Source organism: Chanodichthys erythropterus, chromosome 4 (genome assembly GCF_024489055.1).
Source record: "Chanodichthys erythropterus isolate Z2021 chromosome 4, ASM2448905v1, whole genome shotgun sequence".
NCBI lineage: Eukaryota > Metazoa > Chordata > Actinopteri > Cypriniformes > Xenocyprididae > Chanodichthys > Chanodichthys erythropterus.
In genome coordinates, this window is record NC_090224.1 from 28011969 (window position 1) to 28024164 (window position 12196).

The window sequence follows — 12196 nt, forward strand, 5'->3', positions numbered from 1 at the left end:
TGAGTGGGGAAATGCCACCTGGATGCCTAACTTAAAGAGAAAGCGACAAGGTACATCTGCAAATTTCAAATTATTAAATTCAGCTCCAGCATTAAAGTAATTAATATTGTGCTTGCCATGTAGATGAACCCTTTCCTCGCCTCAAGGCAACAGCTGTAAGAAAAAGGCCAGACAAAGGTATAATATTTTTCCAATACTCACCTTTACATGGAAAATATAATTGTACACTGTGTGCTTAACCTTAGGCTGATCAAATTATAATTTCTTAAACCCTATTCAATAAATCACAAGTTATCAAAAAAAAAGGACATTTAATAAATAGTATTATAAATAGAACGTAGTTTAGAATATAGTAGTAGATTTCAAAGTTCATTTTAAAGGATTCTGTCATTAATTATTCACCTTCATGTTGTTCCAAACCTGTAAGACCTTTGTTCACCTTAGGAACACAAATTAAGATTTTTTTTTTTTTTAATGAAATCCAAGAGCTCACTGACCCTCCGCAAGGGTCATACCATGGTCAAGGTACAGAAACATAGTAAGGATATTGTTAAAATAGTCCATGTGACAGCAGTGGTTCGATTGTAATTTTATGAAGCTATGAGAATACTTTTTGTGCACAAAGAAAACAGAAATAACTGTATTCAATGATTTCTTCTCTCCCGGGAGAGTTTGCCGCCATTAACAAGACTACCACGACGCATGTATGTGGTGCTGCTGCTGCACCTTGTTTACTGGCAAACTAGCAGACTCTCCCAGGAGAGAAGAAATCATTAAATGATTAATTCTCATAGCTTCATAAAATTATGATTGAACCACTGCTGTCACATGGACTATTTTAACAATATCCTTACTATGTTTCTGTGCCTTGACCATAGTAGCTGTCTATGGAGGGTAGGAGAGCTCTCGGATTTCATTAAAAATATCTTAATTTGTGTTCCAAAGATGTACAAAGGTTTTGCGGGTTTGGAACAACATGAGAGTGAGTAATTAATGACAGAATTAAAATTTTTGGGTGAACTATCCCTTTAAAGTCCATCTCCTACCCTGAAATGTCCCTCTAGTTCACTTGGCCTCATTCATGAATTATAAGCAGAATGGATGTGTGTAAATCATTTGTAAAGCCGTTCTGACATAAATTCAGACTCATGAAAAGTTTTTTTTTTTTTTTTTTTACATGAAAAAAAGTTACATGAGCTCAGAGTTTCATCTCACATTTTAGCCATTTAATTATCAGCAAATGCGCTATATTGAACATTTTTGCTAAGTTTGGACCTATTTTATATTACGATAGTTTCCTATTTTATACTATGAGACATAAAATCCTTATGTATGAAATACACTACAACAAAAAATTCTCACTGATTGAAGTTTCATTTTATATATGATAATATATAAATATATGATAAGAGAATACTGAATTGCTGATGTTAAGTTTCATCTAATGAAAAAAAATCAATTTATGTTTTAACAGCAGAAGCAGCTAAACTTCCAGATCCACCCAAACTGCACCCAAGTAAAAAAAAATTGACTTTCTTTTTACAAATATCACAGAAAATAAAGCACCATATGAAAAGGAAATACACTTTAGGGGTGTGTGATATACAGTTGTAATTTTAATGGGCTTTTGTTGATAAGACAGTATTTTAGCGTTTTTGTGCTAGTAAGCTTTTGATATTCTTCATATTCTGTGCACAGTAAAAACAGTGGAACAATGGAAATCAAATTGTTATTTAAAAGTGCCTTAATGTGCTAAGAATTTAAATGGAATACATTAAAATAAGCGGTTCTTAATTCTGTCCTTCATGCCCCCCCGCTCTGCATATTTTGTATGTATCTCTTATCACTTAGACGTTTGTTCTATTCAACTGTAAGTGCCCAGTGAAGTGGACTTTACAGGATATTCTGCCATGATTCCAGATTGAAGTGAACGTATATGTTCCATTCAAAGGGCATTAAAGTGTGCAAGACATGAATTTAAATTGTATTTACAGAGGTATATTATATGGAAGGAAGTTCTGGACGATTTTCAAAAGGAATTGCAAATTGTACTTTCAATTGCTTTTTCTTTATGTGGACGCATACATTGTGACAATACAAACGAAATTGCAAATCCTTTTATGAGAAAAGATGCCATCTTAACAAGAAAACATATCATTACGAGAAAAGATGTCTTTTAATGAGAAAAGATCTTGTAAAATGACATAACATGTCATGTCACTGTGCGTATGCATATGCGAAAGCGAAAACACAAACGGTAATGCAAAATTTGCAATTATGTTTGGATTATGTCACAATTTAATGCGTCCACATATGGAAAGCATAATTGAAAATAAAATTTGCTATTCCTTTTATAAATTGTCCAGAATATCTTTCCATAATGTTATGTAAAATGAAAGAGGCTTTTCAACATTAGTGTTCAGCTACAGCTCTCGTAGCACTTGATTCAATTTTTATGCATAATCTGCCTACAAAAATGGGTGAGACGCAAGTGAAGATTTGGGAAAAGTAATGCATTCCAGAAATCAAGGTTAACCATCACATATACCATGAACTCTTTTTTTTTTGATTGACCCAAACCTTTCTCATGGGATTTAGGTTCCAAAACCATGATCTGTAGCAAAGACTTTATCTGTGATTTCAAAGAGACATTTAATTGTAAGCTTGGTGAACAGCTTTGAAGAATTTGATGTTTCTCCATTCAAAGAGATAGAATCTGCACTTGCATGCCTGAGATGCCTTTCAAAGATAGCGAAAAGCAAAGCAGCATTTATTGGCTTATCAGCCATTTCCACTACCTAATATATATTTTTTTACATTTTGCTTTTGAATTTACATTTAGACATTATAAAGTCACTATTATAACATTTAAATGTTAAATGTTAGTGCTCTCTGTGCACAAGTATTAAATAGGAAAAGTCCAAGTCTAATGAAAAACTTATCTGCAATTGAATAACATAGAAAGCAAGTAAAGAGTGCTACCTTTATAAATCACTGAAGCTGTCAGATCAGAGAAAACTGACACTTTTGTGAGACCTTCTGTCATAATCATAATGAATAAACCTGACTGGCGTCTACACCTTGTTGGGATAAGGATTTATGTAGAATTTTGGATTCCAAATTACCGATAATTTAAACACGTGGGAGGTTTAAGGTATGTGTGATGGTAAGTTCACCTTGCTTTTTGAAATATATCCAAGCTCACACATGGTTAAAAACAACAATAATAGTATTGTCATAGACAACACAATCACACACCCCTAACTGTATGCAAATACTAGTAATTTACTCTACAAACTGAAATATCTAAAACCCTCACAGAACCTTCCCACCATCCCACCTGTGACCCTTCAGTTCCCGCATCACAAGATTTACCTGAAGGTAGAATTTCAATCAATGTGACTGAAGAATATGTGGTCTGCAACTTAAGCTTAACAACTGTGTATTCATCTTGCTTGCAGATGTTGAAGAGCCTCCCAGACGATCCTCAGTGGCAGCAACAGAACATGCAAATGGTAAAGAAATCTGTAGATAAATTTGTCAAGAATCAGTTCAGAGCAAACAACAGAGTAGCATATTAGTTATTAGTTATATATATATATATATATATATATATGTATTAGTTATTTTTATACTACATATAAGACATGCAAGTTCACTACTGTAACGTACACACAACTTGTTACAGATCAAGTGCATTGTGTAGTTCATTCAAGCAGTGGCAGAACATGCAAGATGTTAATTTTAACAAAATAAGAGGGTTGTTGTTTTTTACATTTTATTTACAATTCAAGTCAAGTAGCACCATTTCAATGCCCACTTTTAACTAACATTTGGTTATTTGAACTTTAGTTAAGATGCCAAGATTTCAAAAAGGTGCTAAGAGTGTCCCGTCCATAGCTGCAAGCTCCTACAGTGCTGTCCAAAATAATCTATAAATTACATACTTTAAATCTGTGATGACACATGTATTCAAAAAAGCATTTAGGTAATTTCATAATTTCAATAACCTTTGTTGTGACATCACAACAGATCATGCTTAATTTACCCCCCACCCCAAACGAATGTGTGTATTATTTTAAAATATAATCACATAATATCTGTAGCTATCTTATGCTGACCATTAACAGACATTGATTTTATGTTGCATTTTTAATGAGGCTTAGTGCAATTCCATTTAAACCTTTGCAGTGCAATCAGGACATACACCTCAGTCCACAATGTGTAGGGAAGTTAGCAAGTGAACGGAATACAAATTTGGAATGGATCGCTACTGTATAGTGACCTTCAATTTGGAACAAGAGAAACTGGAGGGGTGTCATTTTAACATCAGAGATTTGTCACTTTGCTCACAGCTGATTGGTAAATTTTTGGTTTGTGATCTCTAATCCAGAACGTTTAGGGTTAGAAGGCAACCTGAATGCATTAAGAGTCAGAGTGTGTATACATTTGAACAGGATATGTAAATTATGTTTAAAGGGATAGTTCACTCAAACATTAAATTTACCCCATGATTTCCTCACCCTCATGTGATCCTAGGTGAATACAACTTTAACATTTTTAGACAAATCCAACCGGAACTTACTTCTTCATACATCGGGTCAAAGTTTACTCTTCCACAGTAACTCACTTTGTGTAGTGGTTTGCTGGAAGCTAATTTATAAGGTTTTACAAAGTTTTAAATATGGATAATTTCTTACAAAAACCCATCACTTCACTTCAGAAGGCCTTTATCCACTTGTTAAGTCGTGACGTAAGGAATGCCGTTTCCGGGTCCTAGCCTCGACTCGTTTCCCTGGCAAATGCCATCGACGGCTGTTTATGAGCGCTATTTATTCATATTAAACATCAATCATTTTAAAAAGTTAATCATTTTAAATACTTACAGTCTACACAACAGTCTCCATGCTCACAGCGTCAGAGCTATTAATATTTTAACGAATTATAAAAGATGAATTGTCTGGGCATCTGGAATATTGGTATGGAGATAAAGGTTATAATTGTATATTTTTTTGTAGTATTACGTGTGTATATTAGCACCATTTGTTGTTTTCTTGTGGTATGAGATAGAGCGTTTGGACCCGGAAGCGCTGCCGCGTGACGTCAGACGTAACAACTGAATTAACTCCCCTGGAGTCATGTGGAGTGATGGATTTTGAAGCCCATCCAACACCCATTCACTACCATTATATACATTATTTTTTTAATATAACTACGACTGTGTTTTTCTGAAAGCCAAGTCATATACACCTAGGATGGCTAAAGAGTAAGTAAATAAGAATTTTCATTTTAGGTGAACTATCATTTTAAATCTCATTTGTTCAATTAGTTATGTTATTCTTAAGCTACATAAAATGCAAGCTTCCCAGAAAACATAAGTTTAATGTATCATCACTATTGGAAAGGGTTCAAACTTGCAGAAGATGCTGAAAAACAAAACAAAAAAGCAAAAAAGCAGGTGCAGGACTATTCTGTTCTGTTTGACCGCTCAGAAAAAAAAAAAAAAAACAAGGAACTCATGAACTTTTAACACAAGTCATTTTTTAAACATTATTTTGTATTGACTACATGAAAACATCTGTAATGCAGAACAGCTTATTTAGAAGCCAAAAATACCCAAAATAACTTATTTTGTACAAAGAGTCATACCCTAAGTAACAACAATGGACAAAATGTAACTGTCGCTTTTTAACCCCCAAACTTACTGTTTTTCACCTATTCTGTACTTCAAGAATGAAATTGTCTGCATAATGGTCTAACAGAATTGTGATGTTACCTTTTCAGTGGAGAGACAACCATGGACAAGGCCTCCTAGAGATATTTCAATGCCGAACAACCTCAAAGGTAAAAGATACAAGATGTGTTTAAATACGATTAAATAGGTGTACAACAAATGCGTTTACCTACATTGTTAAATTATTTATTTATTATTATTTTTTTAATTATTATTCTGTTCATATATAACATAAAAGTTACATTTTTTAATACTTGAATTATAAAAAAAAACAAAAACAAAAACAAAAAAAAAACCTTTATTGCAGAAACACTGCAGTCGCTGCTGCAGAAAGTAGACAGCCTGGCAGCCTCCCAGAGAGAAATTCTACTTCTACTGCGGAGGAACCAGGGTCGTCAAAGGGAGGACGATATCTTGGATCTCAAGACAGCTCAGTGCAAGGAGGAGTTGGAGGAGCTTGAGAACGACCTTAAGGACCCTGAATTTAGAAAGAAAGTGGTGGGTGCCAACTTAAAGGATTAGTTCACTTTTAAATACACTTTTCCTGATCATTTACTCGCCCCCATGTCATCCAAGATGTTCATGTCTTTCTTTCTTCAGTCGAAAAGAAATGAAGGTTTTTGATGAAAACATTCCAGGATTTTCTCCTTATAGTGCATTTCAATGGCTACCAACAGATTGAAGGTCCAAATTGCAGTTTCAGTGCAGCTTCAAGGGCTTTAAACGATACCAGACAAAAAAATACAACCGTTTATGATTTATAAACAAAATATCACCTTTCCGCTAACGCCTTCCCTATTCTACTTACGGAACGAACGCGGCGCCAGTTTTTTTTTTTTTTTGTTCGTAAGTAGAATAGGGAAGGTGTAGGACATTCAGCGTAAGCGTTATGAAGAACGCGGAAGTGGAAAGTACGTTCAAGGCGATATTTTGTTTATAAATCATAAACGGTTGTATTTTATTCGAAAATGACCGATCGATTCGCTAGATAAGACCCTTATTCCTCATATGGTATCGTTTAAAGCCCTTGAAGCTGCACTGAAACAGCAGTTTGGACCTTCAATCTGTTGGTAGCCATTGAAATGCACTATAAGGAGAAAAATCCTGGAATGTTTTCATCAAAAACCTTCATTTCTTTTCGACTGAAGAAAGAAAGACATGAACATCTTGGATGACATGGGGGTGAGTAAATGATCAGGAAAAGTGTATTTAAAAGTGGACTAATCCTTTAATTCAGAGAACAAAAAACTAAATGATCCAACATCATTATACATTCTTTTTGCAGATTTTATTTCAACACCAATTTCATTTTTTTTAGCATTAGGTAAACTAGTTTGAAATAAATTTATTTTACATCTTACCTCTTAAAGTGTTAGTTCACCCCAAAATGAAAATTCTGTCATCATTGATGTTATAACAGATAATTAAACTGTTGTAACATTTTATGGCATAATGAGTATACTATTACCTTTGGTTACTAGCATGTCAACAAATGACATTTTCTTCCAGACACACCATCTCAGCCTTATCGGTGGGGCCAATCCAGGAGAGTGTGTAAGGAGGGTAATGCGGGCAGTAGCCACCAACAACGTATGGTGCCACTACAGCCTGCATGGGAAGCGAAAGAAGCTGGCTCTGATTAAAACAACAACATGCAAAGTTATCACACGTGAGTCACAAAGATTAGTTAGAGACAAATTTGCTACAAATTTGACACTGAAATATTAAAGCTGCCATTACATCAGATTGTTTTGACTTTCTCCTTTCTGCATTTTCTGGCACACTTTTTTTTAACTAAAATTAAACATTACATTTTTGACAGAGGAAAGATTTCTATAAAGATACTTTAATTAGTATGATTTTTATAGTATGACAAAATGGTATGATTAAATAATTTATAAGTGTATACATTGTATTTCAATTACACTTGACATTTATATATAATTTATAGACGAATGAACATATGATTAAACACACTGATGAAAACAAGCATGAACAACGTTCTGGTACTTGTAACGGCTGTCACTTCTGTTTAATTCCAGATGCCGTCATGAAATATAAAGCTGGTCTTGGAGAGAAGGAGATCGAAAGTTTAATGGCAGAGACTCTTAAACATGCGCCGGCGCACATTAATAAAAGTGCTGAGGTATGAAAAGCAGAGAATGTTCTGTAATTAATGCACATGTGATTGTCATGCGTATCTCGTCATTAAAGCCGGTTCCGTATTAAATCTCCATCACGTGCATTCAGATGAGCGGCATTTAATACGCAGAGCCGTAGATCGCTGACAAGCAGGGGCGTAAATCGCGGGGGGGACAGGGGGGTCAGGACCCCCCTATCTGAGTGCTGTCCCCCCCAATAAAATATATAATTAATAACCACGCTAAGTATTGTACATAAATTATATAAACTTAAAATAATTATGTAAGTAGTGAAGCAATACAAACGCAAACGGGCGTTTTAAGTTTAGAAACATTTTGAGTCACCCCTCCCTTGCCTCACAGTGGTTTGGTCCACCGCGCACGTCACACTGGCGTGTGTGTAGATTCTGAAGAAGTCCGGCGGCGCCGGCGGGAGAGAACAGTTCTACAGTTCCAGTAAGTCGGCTGTCAAGGCTATTTTATTCAAAAACATCGGATGAAGTGATTATTTTCTCTTTAATGCTGACGGTGCTGAGTAATTAGTCATAACAACAACAAAAAAGATGATAACTGATGATTTTATTTTCAAGTGAGTCCGCTATTTTAGCGATTATAATGTTAAGTTACCTAGCTTATTTACCATATCTTGTTGGATATTATAAGATAAGTCACCCACACCAACAGCAATTAACATTGTGATACGAATATGTGAACTGTAATAAGGCTAACAGATTTACTGTTGTGTGTTCGGTTATGCTTAGTGTGTATTCACAAAGACTAAAAGGGACTTTGGTATTCATCGTATTTTGGTGACTTGGTTGTAAACAACTTCAAATAAAAAAAAAAAAAAAAAAAAAAAATATATTTATATATATATATATATATATATATATATATATATATATATATATATATATATATATATAAGATCTCTGTAACATTACATATATTCTTTATAAGTAAAATTTTGGCTGTGTTATTTGTGTCCCCTTCAAAAATTGCTCTTAAGAAATTTTATGTTTATTGTCCCCCCCTACTGTCAGATGAAATTTACGCCCCTGCTGACAAGCTACGAAATATCGCGTTCATAATCGCAGATGAATCGCATTCGATCATGAACGGGATATTGCTAGCGATCTACGGCTCTGCGTATTAATTGCCGCTCTGAATGCACGTGATGGAAATTTACATTTTTTTTTATTATTTGCAATTATGTACATATACATCTCACAACAGTAATAGAAGAAATAGAACAGGGTATACAGTGGGAAAACAACAACAAAAAACAAGTGCATGTACATGGGTAAAACAGATTTATACCAGGGATAAAAGTGGTGATGGAGATTTAATCACGGAACCGTTTATACTGACAAGATGCGCATGACAATCACATGCGATTTATCGTGCAGCAAAGCCAAACAGAAGCAGTGTATCAATAAAATAAAATCCTAACGAAAATGGCCCATAACACGTGCACGAACACGTGAATGAAAAGAGAATTTCTCCATCAAACATCTATGAACTATGAATAGAAATTGCTGCTTCTTTCAGTGATAACTGCCTTGTGTATTTTAATGTTAAAATGTGAAAACACTCACCTGTTCTTTCTTTTTCATTTTTCTTGTTTTAGGGACACGTCGTGGAGGAGGAGACGACGGAGGAGTAGATGTGGTGGAGTGATCAGTTCAATGAAAAAAAAAAAACTTTGTTCATTTACATGTTTATACCTGTTTACAGTTTTTGTTATATGCTTTATCTGAGATATAAACAAACTGAATTAATCAAATTCGAGTCTTTCATGTCTTTGAAAATGCCTCTAAAAGAGTTTTGGGAAAATGAGGACAAGTTAAATAGGGACGTCAACCCATAGTATGATTAAATAATTAAAATAACGAACTGCTTACCAACACACGATTATAGATCCACGAGGTCGCCATAAGGTTGCCACAACGTCGCAGTTACTTACTGGCAACGTCACAAAGTTACGTTGTGGCGACGTATAGGCACCTTTCACTTTTCCGGTTGCCACGACGTAACTAGTTACGTCGCCACGACGAAAGTTTGGTCACCAAATTACGTTGCAGTTACGTAACAGTTACGTAATTTTGTTAGCTGGGTTGTCTGTTATATTTGCTTCTTATTTATTACATCCAGGCAATTGGTTAATGAAACATTGATTAAAATTAAGATACAATTTTTACAAAACGAAATTCACTTTAAAGAAAGGCTTTCTAGAAAATAAAACTTAATGAAGTGTTTAAAATTATGTCTGACATGTCATGTCTCCGGATATACTGCGCATCTCATGATGCATCATGCTGTTAACTTTTCATAATCAAATAAATGAATTTAAAATATAACATAGGACTATTTAAACATAAATATGAAACTATGTTTTCTTTAATGGCTACCAACACATAGCCTATACAACAGTCACGTTACAGAGAAATTTCGCGTGTGAATTACCAGTCATATTAATTTTCATATTTTAATTATAATAACACATTTAATTGCTTTTATTTTTGTTCAAATGTTATAATAACACATTTAATTGCTTTTATTTGTGAACAAAAATAAAAGCAATTAAATGTGTTATTATAATTAAAATATGAAAATTAAAATGACGGGTAGTAATAGATTATGACAGAATTTTTACGACCCTGTCCGTCAAAATGACGGACAATGTTAAAGTCTAACGCAACCTCTGATATACATATACATATATACATATACATGGCAATATTGTATCTTTTATCATATAACTTAACAAGTGGTAAAAAAAATTACATGGTAAATAAATACAAAGAGCAGTAATGAGATAGAAAAAAAATGAAAGAAGAGGGTTCATTCTTTGTTCCTCATAATATGGCAGCTGCCAGGTGGATACACTTCTCTTTCTCTCCCAAAATATAACAGTTTGTCTATGTGGCTTGCTTGCTGGAATTCAGGTAGAATTTGACCAATTTTGATGAAATAAGTTTCTCTAATGTTGTTATATTTGCCGCACTGTGTGAGGAAGTGCAGTTCTTCCTCTACGACTCCATCAGTGCAGTGTGAACAGAGTCTGAGTTCTCTGGCTCCCCAGCTCTGCTTGTGTCGGCCCGTCTCTCTATACAGGCTGTGGTCACTCAAACGATACTTCGTCAGGAGCTTTCTCTGACGATAGTCTTTTATTTTTATCAAGTAAGATGCCAATTGATAATCTGTCTTTATTTTGTGAAAGTACTTCAATTTGTTTATTTGTGCTACTTTGATCTGCCAATCATGGATGTATTCTTCCTGGGTTCTTTGACCTATTTCTTTCATTTTTGAGAGTTTTAATTGAATTGTTGAATTTAGTTGGTGTATTTCCACTAAATAGTGCAAGGGGTCATTCTCTGGGTGCCCTGCAGTGTATGTAAGAGCACAGGCATCTGCCTGTGAGTCTGACAGATGGAACCAGAACTTTGCTGCTCTCTTCTGGATTTCAGATAGGAGAGGGAATCTGCCCAGTTCTGCCCTGCAACCCAGACTAGGGGCATTTCTGTGAAGACCCAGGATGTTTTTGCAGAACTCGAAGTGGAAAATTTCAACAGGGTTTTTGTCCCACGATTTATAGTTTAATATAAATTTGGGGCCCCGGGTTTTACAGCCGTACAAAATAATGGGCTTGATGATGCCATTGAAAATTTTTATCCAAAGTTTAATAGGTGGGTTGAATTTGAACAGCGATTTTCTTATACTGTAATAAGCCCTGCGTGCCTTATTGGTCAGATCTTTCATTACCATTTCAAATTTTCAGAAGCTGAGCTTGTGAGACCCAAATAATTATAATATGTGACATGACTAAGAAGTGTTAAAATTATATTTTTTGTCAGTAAGGAGAGGTTTTTTTTTTTTTTGGAAGATCATGATTTTGGATCTTTCCATGATAATTGGTAAGGCCCAGTCGCTACTGTACTTCTCTAGAATTTAGAGGCTTCCATGCAGTCCCTCTTCATGAGGTGACAGCAGCAGAAGGTCATCGGCATACAGGAGGCATTTGATTTATCTGCCCTCGATGGTCAGATCAGGACCGGGGGGCTTCTCGTGCTGATGCCAACTTATTGATATATATATATTAAAGAGAGTCGGGCTGAGGCTGCAGCCTTGACGGACTCCTTTATTTTGACTGAAATAATCAGTCCGTCTGTCGTTGATCTTGACACAGCACTTGTTCCCGCTGAATATGTCCTTTATGATATCATATGTTCTTCATCCTATTCCACTTTGGATAAGTTTTAGAAAAAGCCCATCATGCCATAAAGAATCTCTGAAATATATACAGTATTGACAAAATCAG

At 34.9% G+C, this 12196-nt stretch overlaps 1 long non-coding RNA gene across 1 annotated transcript; it reads right to left on the reverse strand.

The window, feature by feature from the left end:
• Positions 1 to 3381: 3381 nt before the first annotated feature.
• On the reverse strand, positions 3382 to 7340 carry LOC137018698 (uncharacterized). Its single transcript, XR_010894930.1, has 4 exons — positions 7203 to 7340; positions 6031 to 6212; positions 5777 to 5837; positions 3382 to 3525 (listed from the first exon to the last, which is right to left on the reverse strand). It is a non-coding gene; the product is annotated as an uncharacterized lncRNA (long non-coding RNA).
• Positions 7341 to 12196: the final 4856 nt, after the last annotated feature.